Below are 19,156 nucleotides of genomic sequence, written 5' to 3' on the forward strand. Positions count from 1 at the left end.
TTTTACACGCTTTTCCTCCCATTTTCTCTTTTTTTTTAAAAAAATCACGTTTTTCTTTTTTATTTTTTACATGTTTTTTTATATTATTTATTTATTTATCTACTAGTATAATTTAGACAGTACAGTTTAAAGTAGGTGTCGTTTGCAAATCAATTCTTACCCATTAGAAAAAAAAAGAAAGATAAACTCAATTAGTCTTATTAACTATATTCTCTCCTCTTATCCATTAGAGGAGAAAATATAAGTGATTTATTACCAAAGGTGTAGCTACATGGATGAGAGGGGGGGCCTTCTTACTTTTTGTTAAAATATTAATATTATATATTTGAAAACCTTCATATCATTTGATAGTGGATTCATCACCGTTCATTATCAAAAATCGAAATTGATCACATATTTGAAAATCCCATGACTTACTATATCCATTGATACCACTTTTATTAGAAAGTATCACGATTTAAAATGTTAAGTATTGAATTTTAAAATATATATATATAATAACAAACAGATGAACTAAATCATAGGACATGAAGTGAGGGTACTAAATTAAAATTGAATTGGGTTCGAACTAACTCCAACAGGTAAGTGCGGAGATAAGGATTACGTAGGTTCATACAAGAATTGATTTGGTTAAGTTATGTCTGAACCAAATTTAAGATTTAAACGAGTTCAATCAATTTAAAATAAATTAGGGTATTTTGAATAAACTTTTTATTTCATTTTTCTCTCTCTCTCTTCTTAATTTGTAAGCATGTTGCAACCCTGTACCACCCCCACGGGCTGGATCAGCTGGAAGGTGCCTGACGCTTGCAACAGAGGTTCAGGGGTCGAGGGTTGCCAGTTGCACACGGGTGTAAAACCTCGGTCTGCTGCGCTTTAAATTCCACTCGACTCCCAGTCACCCCTCCTGCCCAGCTTAACCGTGATTTACTCTCTCTGGATATCTGTGGGGCCGGATCCAGGGGGCCGCTAAGGTGGCGGTTCCACCTTTTGCAATGTTGCAACCCTATACCATATGTCAACCCTTCACCCATCCCTTTCTTTTATTTTTCTCTTCCTCTTCCTCTTCTTCTTCTTCCCCATTTGCTTCTTCTCCAACGGTAGTAAACCTACCATTTTTTCCTCTCCTGTTATCAAGCACAAGAGTTCTTTTTCATTTTTCTTTCTCTTCTCCAGTAAGCAAGAAATGTAGCATAAGATGTTGCCCTCTTTCAGTAACAAGAGTAGTGCTCAATCCTCGTATTTTTTTCCTCTTCTAGTATTTTTTAGGATTTTATTGGCACTGCAATAATAGTTATGTTTTGTCTTGCCTTATTCTATTTGCGTTGTTGTCAAACTCATCGAAACCAGTAAAGGTTACTAATAAAGAAGGTAAAGTTTTCCTCTTTTATTTCTTTCTCCCTATTTTCTCTTTTTTATTTTTCTCAAAAGCAACGATATTCCAAGAGGAGTAAATTATTCTTTTTTTTTAATGTTTCATTAATTGAAGGAGAGTTGTAAAGTATAAATTTTATTTTATTAGATTACTAGTTAGGATAGTTATTTAGATCACAATAAAGGTCTTATATGTAGTAATGCTAAATATTATGAGGATGTCAGATCATAAATTATTTTTTGACTTTGAGTCATAGATAAGCTTTGAGAATCGATGGATCATTATTTCAACTAGAACCTAGCATTATGGTTGAAGTTTTCGAATTTAAGCACGCATCAGCTCTTTAAATTTAAAATTTAGGCTTTTGAATGGTGAAAATTGATATATTTGAAAATTTTAAAAATTGTCCCTCCTGGTTAAAAATTCTGACTACTTTATTACCGTACTAATTCTTACCTATTAGAAGAGAGAATGATTTATAGTAGTATTTTATATATAAAATATTGTTAACTATTTGAAAATTATTCCTAGAAATTAAGCAATAGAAATAGTGAGTAGTATTATTTGACATAGAACAGTTGCTATGTAGATAATATCAAAGTTTTGCGATCCATTGCACTATTACCTCAAGGTAGAGCTATCAATTTAGGTTGGATTCGTTAAATTAGGCTCATCTGGTTGATACACTTTAGTTGTTATTTTTTAAAAGCATTATTGATGAGTTTTAATTTTGATAAGTTATTAACTAAATTTATTTGGTCAGAAATATTTAATTAGTAATTAATTTTTTTTAGCATCCACGATAAAAAAAGATACATATAACAATTAGCAGATAAACATAACAGAATAAAAATTAACAACATAGAACAATTGAGAAAGAAATAAAATTTAAAGTGAAATAATCTATTTTGATATTAAATATATTTTTATAAAAAAATTGAACATGAAAATATCATGTCCAAGTTTAAAAATAAAATTATAAAAAAATAATTAAAATAAGTATAACCAATACATATTTTAATTAATTAGTGAAACCTAACCTACACAAGTGAAAAATTAAATATTACTGTTCAAATTTAATTTTGATAAACAAATGACAAATAGATTTGACAAGTATAAAAATTAAATATTACTAGTCAAATCTAACTTTGGTCAATAAAAAAATTAAATATTATCAATCAAACTCTAAGGATGGCAATGGGATGGGACAGGGGCGGGTTTGTCATCCCCATCCCTATCCCATTCTTATTTTTTCGGGTTTAGGAATTCCCCGAACCCGAACCCACGGGGATTAAATCTCCATCCCCGCCCCATCCTCAAATTTAATTTATATTATTATTATTATTTTATCATTATTATTAATGATAATATTAATATTAATATCAATAATAATATTAATATTTTTAAAAATTGTAATATTAATATTAACACTATTATTAATATTTTTTTAAAAATCTTATTATTATTATTATTGTGGGGGATGGGATAGTATTCCCATACCCGCTCGAGGATCCTCATCCCCATTTTGGATTTTCCCCGCGGGGCCCCGAACCTACAAGAAAAATTATCATCCCTAATTAACTCTAAGTTTGACCAGTAAAAAAAATATACATTATTAGTCAAATCTAACTTTGGCCATTGCATGATTGAGGAAGAGAGAGTGCAAGATTAAGGTTTGAAGATCAAAAGCGAGATGTAATGGAACAAGCATGTGATTTAAATAAGAAAGAAAGAGAAGGCATTGATTAACTATTTTAGTGATATTGAGTCAGATAAAGGGGATAGTAATTTTCAATTATTAGATCAGTTTTAATCTAACGATAAATAATATCAAAGTTGGAGCACCTTGCTTGCAATCCATTACCCTTATTTTATCCAATGAGTGATTACCATGTAAATAGACTATTTTAGAGCTTAATCAGCAATTCAATATCATCTTGATATCCTTTTAAAACTTTTTGAAAATTTAAAATATAAAACATTTCACAATTAAATTTAAAATTTAATATGAGCAATTTAAAAATTGTTCCTAGAAGTTAGAACAATAGAAGTGATTAGCAACAACGTTTGATACAAAATTGATATTAAAAGTATCCATTATCATTAGTTTTAAGATTATTTTTTAATAGTTGTATCATTAAGAGCGGTTTATAGTAGCGATTAATACAAATTGACGCTAAAACTATGGAATAGGAGTAGTTTGAAAATTAATTTTAAAATATTGGAGCAATAGAAGCAGTTTATAGCAGCATTACAAAATGATGTTAAAAGTGGTCGTAGAAATGATTTGATATTGTTCTTAGAAGTTAGAGTAATAGAAATGGATAGTATTAGCATTTGACATAGAACTGCTACTAAAAGTACCCAATATCAACAGTTTCAATATTGTTTCTAATAGTTATATCATTAAGAGTTGTTTACAGTGGTTGTTTACTCAAATCTATGCTAAAACTATATAATAGGAGCAGCTTGAAAACTAATTCTGAAATAATAGATGTCACGCCCTAGGTAGTTCCTGCCAGAAGAAATTTCGGCAGCATCTCCCCTATACGGGTGACAATATGAAACTTCCTACAATGCCCTCAGGGCCACATATGCCTCGGCCAACACGGTCGAAACAATAATAGTATATAACAGAACAAATATAAGCAAACACCTACATAGTTTAATAGTAACAACTAAACTAAAGCAAAAATAAGAAAATCATCGCAAAAATCCTACTCAACTACACCCATAAGACACAAATCCGATATCCTACTCAACTACACCCATAAAATACAAAACCGATATCCTACTCAACTACACCCATAAAACACAAAATTCCAGCATACATCCAAATGAAAACCCATCGACAAATAACAAAACGTATAAGATCCAAATGCCAAAAGCTACAAGTCTGAAAACATAATCTAACATAATAAGAAAACCGAAATGTGTGAACTCGTCGCGATACGCAGTGGTGGGGGGACTAGCGACTGGAACCTCCTAAACAGCCTCAACCTAAAAATGGTAATAATGGGGTGTGAGTCCAACACTCAACGGATACTTAGTTGACATGCATGATAAATAATAACCAACAGTAATAAATATGCGTATAGTCTTCTGGATATCATATAGAAAATGCAAAACTGTAAAACAAAGGAGTATCTGTACTAACCAGGACCTGGGTATAGGAATATCAAGGTCGTCAGAACCAGAGTATCGTAAGTCCTGTATGCATGTCAAACATTACATTCATTCAATATGCAGTATATAAAGTGCAGCAAACACAAACAATAAATGCATATCCTGTATGCATGTCAAACAATGCATCCACAAAAAATGCAGCATATAAAGTGCATAAACCACAAGCAATAAATGCATCATGCATATGATGCCAATGACATGTCCTGATCACCCCTGACGCCAGTCAGTCATCTCACACACGATGGTGAGACCGAGTGGGTAGGGTTGTGACAACCGTGCACTCTGTCATCACTGCTCCTGAGCGACCGAGTGGACGGGATGCTGTCGGAGTACACCTATCCTCCTACCCCAAATCATAAGTGGGGGAGCGCAATGCTCTCATCTCCTTGAGCCAGTCCAGAGGAGGGATCCCTGTCGGCTACCACGCTGCGTCACACTACCCATGAGCGGACCAACGGAGCCAAACAGAGCAACCTGTTGCACACACCCTGCCTGAATAAAAATCACTAACCCATGAGTGGTTGTGTGTGCAGACTCATGTAACTGGCGATGCATGCGCTCAATAATAATGGAGTCGACTATCGTACAACATGCAATCATGCGAGATGGTGCATGACACTAAGCATAGAAATATCCTGATCCTATCTACCTCCATAAAAAAATGTACCATATACGTGGATCAAATAATATGATCTAGGTATACATGTCAGGTATGGTATCTAACCAGTCCGGTATATCATAAAGCATGACATGTCACTACCTCCATAACATAAATAATAAACAGGGCATGAATGCTAAACAAGTAACAAACAAATCATGCTCGGAAACAAATAGTGACATGTCGATGTAGATATAAACATAATTATTGCTACTTGTTAAAATCTACTAAACAAATCAACAAGACATATCAAAATAGATAGGTCAAGGTACCCGCCTTCAATGTAGATCGAGCTAATCAACCTCTATGTCGATGTGCTCGTCTCGAATCCGAATCCTGTAATAAATCGTACAGTTTAGCTAAAAATAAAATAGCTAAACAAAATCATAATCCGATTAGGAAACTATGTTTTAATTCCATTAGGAACCTCAATATGGATTGTCCCAAACAATCCAACCAAATTAGCTAACCTAAATTAGATCTATCATACTTATTTATCAATTTATCCATAAACAATAACCACCAAAAATCAACGCATTCAACTAGTAAAGTAAATCATGTATCAACTAATCCTTCTAACTCTACCAATCTCTTAATTGGAAATTCAGAATTTAATTAAGCTCATACCTAGTCCTTACCTTAATATAAAGTCGCCCCTGATGACCCACTGCCAGGAACAACTGCTGAAAAATGTGACCGAAGCAAGCTGGAATTACTGATCACCAAATCAAATACCCAAAATCAAGACTTGCTTGCGGGGATCCAACAAGTTCAAAGTGCTACTGATTGGACCTATAACCCAACCGTAGATCGCAAGATTACTACAACCAGTGATCAAATAAGAAGGAACAACAAAGATAAGATGCTCACCTTGCTGGCTCAGAACTAGGGCACGGCTCAAGAACAGGGGAGAGACAGTGAGCAGAGAGGGAGATCCAATTTCTCACCCTCGGAGCCCTAACTGTCCCATTCACACCGGCCGTCAGAGGGTCTGGCCCAATCCAGCAGCTTCGGTTGTTGGCTCGAGGAGAAAGGTCGGCCGACTCTTGCTCAAGTGCCGGCGAAGAGGGAAGGGAGGGAGTCGCGGGTTGGCCGAGGCTAGGGCTCACGGAAAAAAAATGAAAAGGAATGGGGAAGAAGACTCGGAACGGTTCCCTCAGCCGAAGGCTTATACGCAGGGAGGAGAAACTACGCGAGGAAGAGCGGCGGCGGCGCGTCGATTTTGGGAAGAAGAAGAAACGACGATCGTAGAGGCAGGAGGCGCGGGTCAGGTGCGGAAACGGGGAAGGAGAGGAAAAGAAAAAAAAAAAGAAAAAGAAAAAGAATATAAAAAATCAACTTTTCCTCATTTAAATGGGGTAGCCTAAATAGGCTTTCCCAGGACCCAATTTTTATCCCCGTAACAGTCATACGAGCTCCGAAATTTTTTTAAAAAATTTCGGAAAACTCCCTTATGGTTATCCACCTTTTTTTGATATTTTACAATAGAGCAATTGAAGCGGTTTATAGTAACACTTTACATAAAATGATGTTAAAAGTATTCAATAGGAATAGTTTAATAATTGTTCTTAGAAGTTAGAGCAATAGAAACGGTTAGTAGCAGCGTTTGACATAGAACCACTACTAAAAGTACCTAATATTAGCAGTTTCAAGATTGCTTCTAATAGTTATATCAGTAAGAATGATTTACAATGGTAGTTATTCAAATCGATGCTAAAGCTATTCAGCAAGAGTGGTTGTAAAACCGTTCTGAAAAGGTAAGACAATAGAAATAGTTTAATTCAAACTGATTCTATTGTTGGATATTCAAGAGTGATGCTACAACCACTCCTAATAAATTGCTTCTATATGGGTGTTTTGTTTGTAGTGACTGCTTATATAAGCCTTGATCGGTTGACTGATAAAACGTTCGGTAGACTAATCAGTTCAGTCGACTGAACACCCTATCGGTTGGCTTAACCCATGCCCTTCCTTCTTTACCGAGATATAATCTTCACATATTTATGAGCATTAATGGTTTGATTGACCGATCACCTTGTTCGGTCAACCAAATAGTGAACTTTCTCTGTTCATCGAGATTCGCTTAATGCTTCATTAAGGAGATGATCATTCAGTCAACCGATCCCTGAGTTCAGTCGACCAATCAGCCTGGCCTTCGTCTTTACTTCGGCTTGATCTAATCTGCACCAAGTGTCATATCATTAAGGTTCAGTTGACTGATCTGCTAATTCAGTCGACCGATCAAGCTTTAATTGGACTCTACTTTGTGCTGCTTTGGTCTGATTCAATATGGTTTGATCGATCGATCGGGTCGGTTCCTGCAAAATAGAGTTAAACAGTATATATCCCTGCAAAACAAAGGTTGGCATAGTTATATGATGCATGAGTAGTATTTGATAGTAATACTACTTGATCTCAACTTGTAAACCTTCCCGATTTCTTTAATTGGAGTAGCGACCTAGGGTTTGTTCCTTTCTGGAACATGATCTCACTGTCTCTCCTCTCTAGTTGCTTACCTCAACGTACCTGCCAAACATTGGTTCTCTAGATCTGTTTGGATTTTGCCTCTTAGCATGGATCGACACACCAGGCTTTCCCTCGATCTTCAGTCCTTTAGACCTATCGAGCTTCCCTACCAAGTATCGGGTCCTCTCGACCCACTTGGGCTTCATACCTGGCTTCCACGATCTGCTAAGACTTTCCTGGTTAAGTAGACAACCTACACATTTAGTCAACTTGTTAGATCACAATAAGACTTAACTTGAACCTTTGACAATATCAAAACTCAGGTTCAATTCTGGTGCACCCTGCACCAACACATGGTGCCTTTTAATTATTGCTGACGTTATCTCAATTTCTTGAAAATTGATCAAATCCTCTATCATTAATGCAAAGCATGCCGAGCTTGCTTTTTCATCATACGTCTGATGATCATCGCCTTTCTTCATTAATGTACCATGTGATTGAGTGCCACGTGTCATGCTTTCTTGCCACTGAATGTTCGATGTGATAGATGAATGTTGGGATTCAATGTGATAGCTACTTTTTAAATTTTGACGGTTTAGATTAACTCTCATTTTTCTAAACCCTTGATCAGAAGGCTTTGAATAACCGATGACAGGGTTTTAAGGCCTTTATTTATCTTTACACTGTATTGCCTTCGTCTTTAGTTTCATCTGCTTCTTCGCTCTCCGTTTATCGTCGCAGCAATTCACTCCCAATAAGTTCTCTCTTCTTTCCACTTTTGATCTTCGATATTCATCTTTCTTCGTATAGCTCGCTCTCCTTCTCCCTCCTCCGGCTATCCTCGGATTGTGGTACACCTCCACTTCGTAAGATTTTAATGTCGATGAAGTGGATAAAATGACAATGACCTAGCATATCCCTCCTGATCATAAACTTGTCATTCCGTCTGTCTACGATCGTCCCCACATCCCTCCTGATGGCTTTCTGAGTTTTTTCATGGACCAACTTTATGCTAGCCTATGTTTCTCAATCCACCCTTTTTTCTCTGAAGTTTGTAGGTACTTCCATGTTCCATTACAACAACTAGTACTTAACTCTTTTACGTTACTATGCGGAGTGGTAATACTGTTCTGTTTGTATAGGATCTCTCTCCATCCCCATATTTTTCATTATTTTTATTACCCCAAATAATTCGAGCCAGACGTCTTCCTCTTCTAGGCCCAAGTGGATGTCGTTTACTTTGATAAGATGCTCTCCTCCAACAAGAGTTGTAAGTCTCATAACTTCTACGTCCAACTTCTCAACCGGGCTGCCTTCTTGACTGGCTAGCAGATGCAGTTGCCCAACTCCCCAGAACTAGGAAGATATCGATGGGAGTCAACCTACCTCCAAGCCACAGCGCAGCTAGTTGACCTGAAATACCACAAACACGAGCTACTGTTGGAGGGTGTTTTGTACCTGTTTGGGTTGAGTCTCGTCCATGCCAAGTTGCCCTGCACTTTTAGTGAGCAGTTTTTCCTTCCCTTATTTTTGGATCTAACTAATTTTTTCTTTCTTTTACATCTAAAGTGATGTTTAGGGCTCTACTCAATGACTCCACTAAGTTAACTAATGGAGAGCTGGAAGCTCATTAAGCCGTCGAGCTGGAGAGTCATGGGCTCTTGCCAGTTGGAACCTCAGAAGTACCGACCGACGAAGAAGAAGCAATCAAAGTAGCAGGAAATAATGTTGCTGCCAATACTGGGTAGTTTTCTAGAGCGGCCTTCCTTAGTGCCCATAGTGGTGCCCTCAGAGTCCATGACTTCTGCTGAGCCACTGGTTCAGCGCCAACACCGCAAAAGACTCCGAATGGAAGTCGCTGCCCATTTGACAACCTATGTCCCCCAAACTTCTTCGTCACGTCTACAATGAACACCATCTGAATGGAAAGAGAGCTCCACTTCTGTCGCTCCCGAGAGAGCAATTGGTAGGTCAACTCTCCCATCCTCCAATCGGATGCCTTACCTATCCGAGTTATCATCCAGTGTAATCGTTGTACACCTTATATCTTTTTTGATGCCTGCACCAGTAGGTCAAGTGGCTCCTCTTTCCACCATCCGCACCACTCCGATGTCAAAATCCAAAGGCCAGGCCAGCTCAGAGCCAATTGACTCCAACCCGCACAGGCATATTACAACCATCCTCCAATTACCCACCAATGAGTACGGTGTTACCTCAATCCGGATGAGCCACGCGCCTCCGAATATAAAATCAGAATCTATGGTCCCTTGGCCTAGACCTGGCCGGATGCCAGAGCTAGGGTGGCGACCATTCCACCTTATGAGTTGGCCGATCGATTCAGCCAAAATTCCATCAGGGGTAAGTTCGTGTACTATTTAAATAATTAAATTTTCTGCTCGACTTGTCCTGACCATTACTTCTTGTAACAGTTTTGGGTGAACGACCTAACTATCTTCCAAAGGTTGGCCTAGTTAAACCATGAGCTCAAGTAGGTGCAAATCCCGGTCGGGGATGCGGGGTGCTTCCCAAGCCTCTATCGAACTTTTAACTGCAAAGGTGACCCAATTAAAGGAGGACTTGGAGAAGTAGCCTGAGCAGCTTCTTGGGTCTGAGCGGGTATTGATCGTGGAGAAGACAAAAACCATAATTAATTTGTTAAGCTGGAGAAGCTGAGGAAGCAAGCCCACAATTTTGAAGCAAAGATCAACTCGGCAAGCTTCCGGAAGCTTAGGGTCATTGAAGACCTAGACATCAAGAACAAGAAAACTCGGGTTATGGTAAAGAAGCTGGAGGAAACGGAGGTGGCCCGACTGGCTAGAAGCCCACAGGGTGGAGTATCTTCGCTCAAGAGATTTCAATCAGCTCCTGACTGACCGAACCATCAAACTATTCGGTTATGGTATTGATGGGACTTTCAAGCAGCTAAAGGAGGGGGGCTATCTTTCTACTGAGGTTCCTCCATCCTTCATCAAAAGGCAGAAGATTTTGGAAGTGCTCCCAGACGATGTCATTGCTGATTTCGCTTAGTGCTTTCTTTTACGTCTACTAGTAATTCCATATAAAAGTTAAGCGACTTTGTAAGAACCTTTCTAAGTCTAATGCAATATAGGCCTATTCTATGCCTTAGAGCTTTCATTCTGTGGATGCACTAATTTATAATAATACATCTTTTCATCTTTTAGACTTAGCTTCCACAGTATACTCAAGTGATACTTCTGTCATAGTGGTCTTCTGGGTTTCTAGGAGAATCTCCACACTTAACGGTGAGAGCCAATTTACTTGTAACTCAACCACTCGGCCTGACTCTCTAAGACTTGGTCACGGAACAAACCTTTTTATGAGATGACCAATCAACTCACTTAAACGTGAGATCATGTTCACTTATAACTTGGTTGATTAGCACAAGAGTCTGGATACTTAGCACGAGAGCAAGCTCGCTTATAACTCAGTCGAAAGACATGAGAGTCTTGAACACTGGTGCGAGAGTAAGCTCGCTTATAACTCAACTGAACGGAATGAGAGTCTAGGACACTTGGCACTAGAGCATGCTCGCTTATAACTCGATCAAATGACACGAGAGTTTGGGACACTTAGTGCTAGAGCATGCTCTCTTATAACTCGATCGAATGACACAAGAGTTTGGGTACTTGTCATGAGAGCATGCTCACTTATAACTTGACCGAATGACATGAGAGTCTGGGGCACTTGGCGCGAGAACATATTCGCTTATAACTCAGCTAAATGACACAAGAGTCTGAGACATTGGGTGCGAGAGCAAACTTGCTTATAACTTGGTCGAACGACATAAGAGTCTGGGGCACTTAGTGTGAGAGTAAACTCACTTATAACTTGGCAAAACGACATAAGAGTCTGGGGCACTTAGCGCGAGAACAAACTCGCTTATAACTCGGTCGAACGACACGAGAGTCTTGGACACTTGGTGCGAGAGCATGCTGGCTTATAACTCGATCGAATGACACGAGAATCTAGGACACTTAGTGTGAGAGCATGCTCACTTATAACTCTGCTGAACGACACGAGAGGCTGGGATACTTGGCACAAGAGTATGTTCACTTATAACTCGGTCGAACGACACGAGAGCTTGGGGCACTTGACGCGAGAGCATGCTCGCTTATAACTTGGCCCAACGACACGAGAGTCTGGAACACTTGGCACGAGAGCAAGGTCGCTTATAACTTGGTCTAACAGCGCGAGAGTTTGGGGCACTTGGCGTGAGAGCATGCTCACTTATAACTCAGCCAAATGACACGAAAGTCTGAAACACTTGACGCGAGAGCATGCTCGCTTATAACTCGATCGAACGACACGAGAGTCTGGATACTTAATTATTTTTCACTTAACATTCATACATCCATGGAACAATAATTTTTATAAATTTAACGTAAACTTACTACTCGGCCCGATAGGGCTGTAGATGGTTTGCACTCCATGGTCGGTCTAGGTTTCTTCCATTTTTATCATGTAGATAATAAGACTCGAGTTAAGCTTCTATATCACTTTATATGATCCGCACCATGGAGCCTCTAACTTGCTGATGTTGACGACCGGTTTGGTTCTCTTCCATACCAAGTTGTTGACTTGGAAAGATCTCCGAATAATCCTCTTGTTGTATTTTGCTTCATTCTTTGTCTGTATGTCATCAGCCGAGCATCACTTTATCTCTGATTTTCTCTACTAAATCTAGTTCCATAAAGTGTCAATCGGAGTTTTCCTCGTCGTATAGCTATCTCTGATCGAATTCAACGCCTATTTCCACCGACACTATTGCTTCTCCTCCATACATCAAGTGGAACGGTGTTATGCCAGTGGCTTCTCGAGGCGTGGTGTGGTACGCCCATAGCACACTCAGAAGTTCATCGACCCAACTTCCTCCAAGGTGGTCAAGCTCGGTTCTAAGTCTTTTGATAATCTCTCTGTTGGTGACATCCGCCTGGCCACTGCTCTAGGGATATGCCACTAAAGTGAAGACCTGTAGAATACCATAGTTGGTACACCATTCCTTAACTTCCGTCCTTGAAATTGTCTTCCATTATTAGAAATGAGATTGTGAGGACGCCGAACCGACACACAATATTTTGCCCTAAAAACTTGATAACCATTTGTTTAATTATTATAACAAGAGGCTCGACTTCCACTCACTTAGAGAAGTAATCCATAGTTATGAGGAGGAATTTCCTCTAACCGGTCACTAGAGAAAGAGGTTTAACAATATTCATGTCCCACTGGTTGAACGGGTAAGAGACAATTGATGTCTTCAATTCTTCAGTAGGTCGGTACGGTATGTTTTGATGTCTTTGATAGGGTAGGTAAGTGGCCACTGTCCGAGCCGTGTCTGCTTACAGGGTGGGCCAAAAATATCCTGCCAATAAGATCTTTTGGGCCAGTGAACGGGCGCCGGATGACTGTCACAGGAACCTTAGTGTACTTCCTACAACACTATATTAGACGTCCTTCGATCTAGCACATTTAAGCAATGGCCTGAAAAAGACTCTCTTGTAAAAATGATCTCCTATAAGCGTGAATTGACCGACTCTCTTTTTTATCAACCGAGCTTGTTCCCAATCTGCTAGTGTATTTCCCGATCGGAGGAATTCTATCAAGGGTGTTCTCCAATCACTTTGAATTTCTATTTTAGATGGTCTTTTGATATGAGCTACCTATTGGTACAATTTGCACTGACGGTCTAACTCAAGTTTTAATGAATGACAAGTAAGTTAAGTTAGGTGTTATTGTGATCTAATACATTTACCGAGCGTGTATGGATTGATAGGTCTAGGGGATCTGACAAAAGGATGAAACTCAACTAGATCTAAGGACCTAATAGTTGGTGTGAAGCCCAGATAGGTCAAATGACCGACCTGATTTCTGGCAGGAAGTTCAGCTGGATTCGCAGGACCTGATAGCTGGCCGAAGTATAATTGGGTTTGTGGACCTGATAACTGGCGTGAAGACTTGGTGGGTCAAGATGCTAGTCTATAAACTGTAAGTTGGTAAGTGAAGGTAAGTCACTGGAGGAGAATGACACAGTGAGGATGTGTCCCGGTTGAAGGGGCAGTAGGCGTCGGTCCAGTTTAGATTCCTAAAATGAGACATTGACTAGTTCCTGGTCTTGGAAGGACAAGAATTAATTATTATTATTATTTATTATTTGTGCTAACTTTATTTTACAAGTTAAATGTTTTTGTATTGGACTAACACATTTTATAGTGCAAATGGAGTACAAAGTGTCTCAGGTGAATAGTACCCAAGGCGTATTCGGGAGTTTTGAAGGCTTGGAAGGTGCCTTCCAACAAATAAAATCAGACTTCATTGACGATAAAAAGCGAGCTATTGGGGATTAGATTGTGTACATTGGAGGCGTCTTCAATACTATGAAAGATGCCTTTCATGCTCAATAAAAGGGCATCTCAACCAAAGCTTCTATAACATCACTTTTACGATCTACTGTGCATCTATTTGAAGTTCTGATTGCTCCGGCTTACTGCTGCTTCAAAAAAATCCAAGTAGCTCCCACATGCTTAGTTGTCTGCAGATCGGTGATCAGAGCTTCATATTCTGTCTCATTATTGGTAGCTCGATAGTTTAGCCAGACGGACAGTTGCATCATATCTTTGCGTGGTGATATTAATAGGATCCCCACTCCACTGCTCTACCGAGTAGATGATCCATTCACATAGACTCTCCAAGTTTCCTCTGGCCCGGGATTCTATATTTCCATCATAATATCGACTAAGGCTTGTGGTTTGATGGTCGATCTGGGTTGGTACTGTATATCAAATTCACTTAATTCCGTTGTCCGGACATCTCAGGGTTGAGGAGAACTCGGTCTAATGTACTGTTAGTTAATACAATGATAGAATGAGAGAGAAAATGAGGATGTAACCTCCGGGCGGCTAAGACCAACCTATACGCCAACTTCTCGAGATAGGTGTAGCGGCATTCAACATCTTTTAATAAATAGCTCAAAAAGTACTCTGGTTGTTGTTCATTACCGTCATGTCACTCCAATGACGATCCGACAACTCACTCGGTAGAAGACAAGTAGATCCAGAGTGACTTCCTGGTGATGGGCTATGCAAGTACAGGTAAAGATGATAAGTAGCTTTTGAGTTCCTCCAATAACTTATCGCATTCAACGTTCTACTAGAACTTGGTGGATCAACATAGAATTTTGAAGAATGGCAAGTTCTGATCAGACAATTTTGAGATGAATCTTGACAGAGCAGAAATTTGCCCAGTTAGCTATTGAGCTTCCTTCAAGTTGCACAGTGGGGGCATGTCTTGAAGTGCTTTCACCTTGCTAGGGTTGACCTCTATTCCCCGTTCGGTCATGACATAGTCGAGGAAGCGTCTGCTTTTAGCTCCAAACAAGCATTTGTTGGGGTTAAGTTTGACTTCATATCTTCTCAGGGTTTGGCATATTTCCTCGATATCTTCACATAAGTCGACAGTTCAGAGGGATTTTATTAATATATCGTCGACGTATACCTCCATATTTCTGTCGATCTATTAACAAAACATCATGTTCATAAGACTTTGATAGGTGGCCCCAACATTCTTCAAATTGAACAACATGACGTTGTAGTAGTAAGTCCCATTTGATGCGATGAAGTTGACTTTTTCTTGGTCCTCCTTGGTGAGTGGGACTTGGTGATATCCTTGATATGCGTCCAACATATATATCAACTCACATCTGTCTATAGAATCTACCACGTGGTCGATGCATTACAGAGGGTAATAATCTTTCAGACAGACTCTGTTCAGATCTCTGAAATCGACATAGACCCGCTACTTGTTTTTGATTTGGATATCGACACCACGTTGGCAAGCCAATTTGAAAACTGTATTTCTTGGATATGTCTCGACTCGAGTAGCTTCTCAACCTTCGCTTGGATTATATGATTTTGCTCCGAGCTAAAATCTCTTTTCTTTTGCTTCATCGGTCGGACGTCCGGTCGGATGTGCAACTCATGTTGAATTATTGTTGGAGAGACACTTGGGAGTTCATGGGATGTTCATGCGAACACATCATGATTTTGCTTCAAGCAAGTAACTAGCTTAGCTTTCTTCTCGGGGCTTAAATTGGTTGTGATGAATGTGGTGGCCTCCGGTCGACTGCAGTGAACTTGTACCTCCTCTTTCTTCATAAACCAGAGTGGAGGGTGCCTCATGAATTGCATTAACCTCCAGTCGCTGAGCATTCCGAGCAGCTCAAGACTCAGCTCTAACCACCTCCACGTAACATTTGCATGCTACAAGCTGATTACCTTTAACCTCACCGACCGTCTACCGGAAACTTGATCTTATGGTAGAACATTGAGACAATGACTTAGAATTGATTTAGCGTCGGTCGACCAAGTATCACGTTGTAGGCCGAAGGTACGCCCACCACTAATTCGTTCGACGAGTCCTCATGAGCGGCTCCTCTCTAAGAGATATGACCAACTAAACTTGGTCGATCAGCAAAACATCGTTGTCGGTGAAACCATATTATGGAGTCATCATGGGCTAGAGCTCACTCTTTTCTATTTAGAGTTGATCAAATGCCTTCTTAAATATTATGTTGACCGAACTCTTTGTGTCAATAAAAGTTTAGTTAATATTGTAGTTAGCAATTACTACCTTAATAATTACTGTATCGTCATGAGGAATTTCAACTCCCTCTAAAACTTGAGGACCGAAACTGATTTATGGTCCTTGTGCCTTCTTCGCACTACACCCAACCACATGGATCTCCAACTTCCATGCGTGTGATTTCCTAGCGTGGTTGGAGTCATCGTCGGTCGGGCCACCTGCGATCATGCTAATGTCTCCTCTAGTGGCGTTGCCATGATTTTCTTTCTCTCGGTCCAACCGGCATGCTGGCTGCTCGGCCAATGCCCGGGTGGGCCTTTGGTTGTCTCTTTGCTGGGGTTGTTGCTAGTTCTGCTCGGTCGATATGTTACCTTGACCTTCGGAACCTCTTGGACGACAATGATGTTGGCGGATTAGAGAGGGAGATCGCCGACGGTATCCTTGATGGGTCGGTCGGCGAGGCCTTGGACTAAAGTGGTAGCAGTCCTTTGTGTTGTGAGACGCCGAGCGATGGTAAGAGCAGAACATCGAGGTCCACCGTCGAGGCTCGAGGGATCTTGTCCGCTCAACTTCCACATGCTGGACTGCATGCAGTCGAGACTCCTAATATTGTTGTTGTTGAGGGCCCACTCGAGGCCCTTTTGGGGGCACATTGTTGTTGGTCGATAGACTCTCGTGACCTGCATCCGACTCGGAAATCACTTCTTTCTTCCGAGCTGACTAGGTCTTCTCCATGTTGATATATTTTGTAGCCGGTCCAAGCAGATGATCAAAGCCCCTCGAAGGCTTTCTAATGAGGGATCAAAAGAAATCATTATATGTAAGTTCTTGTGAAAAGACATTAAAATTTCCTGAGTGGCTAACGGGACGTCTATGGCGACTTGGTTGAATCTTTTGATGAAGACTCGTAGTGTCTCCTTGGGTCTTTGTTTAAGTAAGAACAAATTTACAGTTATGTTCTGATAGCGACGATTGCTGGCAAAGTGTTGGAGGAAGGTTGCTCAGAAATCCATGAAGCTACAGATGGATCCGGTTGATAATCGTTTGAACTATTTCTGCGCTGAGCCAAACAATGTAGTGAGAAATACTTTACATTTGACTCTATCAGTGTACTGGTGGAGTATGAAGATGTTGTCAAATTTGAGTAGATGATCTTCAGGATCAGTCGATCCTCCATATTCTCTGATAGACAAAGGTTGAAAGTGAGCTGGCAACTGGTCATCTAGGATTTCTTGAGAGAATTGCAAGTTTACCCGCTCGAGAGAGTCGTCGGTTCTGGGTGCTTTGCCGTTACGAACATCCCGAGCGAGCGCGTTTTCGGAGGATGATCCTTGTACCCTCTCCGCCTAGCCATACTCTTCTGAAGGCGTTTTGAATAACACTTTGTGGTATGGGATCAGTGCATTGGGCACTGGTGGCAAGTTGGTCAGCGAGACGGGCGCCTGGTGGAAAGTGCTTGTCGGCTGGTGGTTCAGCTGGAGCCCAACATGACCCTCCACTCGGGTCCCTCGTTTAGTGTATTGGCCTGTAGCAGATACAACCGGGTCGTTCAGCATTCGACACTCGGCTGTTATTTCCTATTGTTGCACCATCTTTGCAGCTCGAGCATTTATCAGCATCTCTAACTCTTCTGGGGTTAGCATCACTGTATTAAGTCGTCCAACGTCTTCTATCTTCACGTCTCGAATACATGTAACATTCCCACAGACAATGTCAAATATGATCATGTTTGAAATCGGTGAAAGTAGTGAGCTGACGATGTGGCTCTGCTGCTAACTCAATGAAGACTCCGCGCTGTCCCGCAACATAGGGAGCGTTAGTGCTAGGCCAGGGAAAGGGTCCCCGATGCAAATATGATTCTGTCCGAAATCGGTGAAGGCAATGAGCTAGCAACGTGGCTTTACTGCTGACTTTGTGAAGACTCCGCGCTATCCTATAACACAAGGAGCGTTAGTACCGAGTCAGGAAAGGGATCCGAACGTTGGTGCTCCGACGCTCAAGTTAGTGACCGATTTAGGAGAAGAAAGCAGTAGTCGTGAACTGTAGCACATAGCCTGTGCAAATAAGAAGCATCGCATACCTCCGCCTGTAGAGCGTCTATGTTGTGTTATGCACACATCTCAAATTATTAGCATGTTTTCTAAAGCTTTCCTAAGAAAGGATAGACCATAAAGTGCTCCTGACACCTTTATGGGAGGAGGTGAGGGAAGGGGAAGGAATGGGAAATAAGGGGAAGGAAAATTTTGAACCTCGTTTGGGAAGGAGTGAGGGAAGGGAAGGAAAGGTAAGGAAGGGTAAGCTTTAACCTTCGTTACCCATGGAAAGAGAGATTTTCTTACACCCCGAATTGGGGTGTAAGGAAGGGGAAGAGAAAATAAAATATTTTTTATTCCAATTTTATCCATGTTCTTAATAGTTTAAGAAATATTTCAATTTCTAATTTTATTATGTTGCCGGAGGTCAATTTCCTCGCCTTCTTCATAGCTCGCTTGCTACCAGATTATTAGAGGAGGGGATTCGACACGTCTTCTAACTGAATTGAAGGAAGAAACTATTTTTGTCGTCAAAATTTAAGAGGATATCTACTATTTTTTAATTTTTCCATCAAAATTTAATAAGTTTTTAAATAATAGGAATTCTCGTTATCAGCGTTATCTTTCAATTTTTTATTTAAGATTTTTAAAATCATTATTTTCATTATTTCTCATTTAATTACTTGATTATCGGTAATTTATTATTTTGTTATGAATAGTATAAAAAACTAATTTTTTATTAAAAAAATAGCTAATTTAAATGATAATATAAAAAATTAATTTTATTATTAAAAATATCTAATTTATATTTATAAAATAAATATTAATATTATGAAAAATTTC

Source organism: Zingiber officinale, chromosome 6B (genome assembly GCF_018446385.1).
Source record: "Zingiber officinale cultivar Zhangliang chromosome 6B, Zo_v1.1, whole genome shotgun sequence".
Taxonomy (NCBI): Eukaryota; Viridiplantae; Streptophyta; class Magnoliopsida; order Zingiberales; family Zingiberaceae; genus Zingiber; species Zingiber officinale.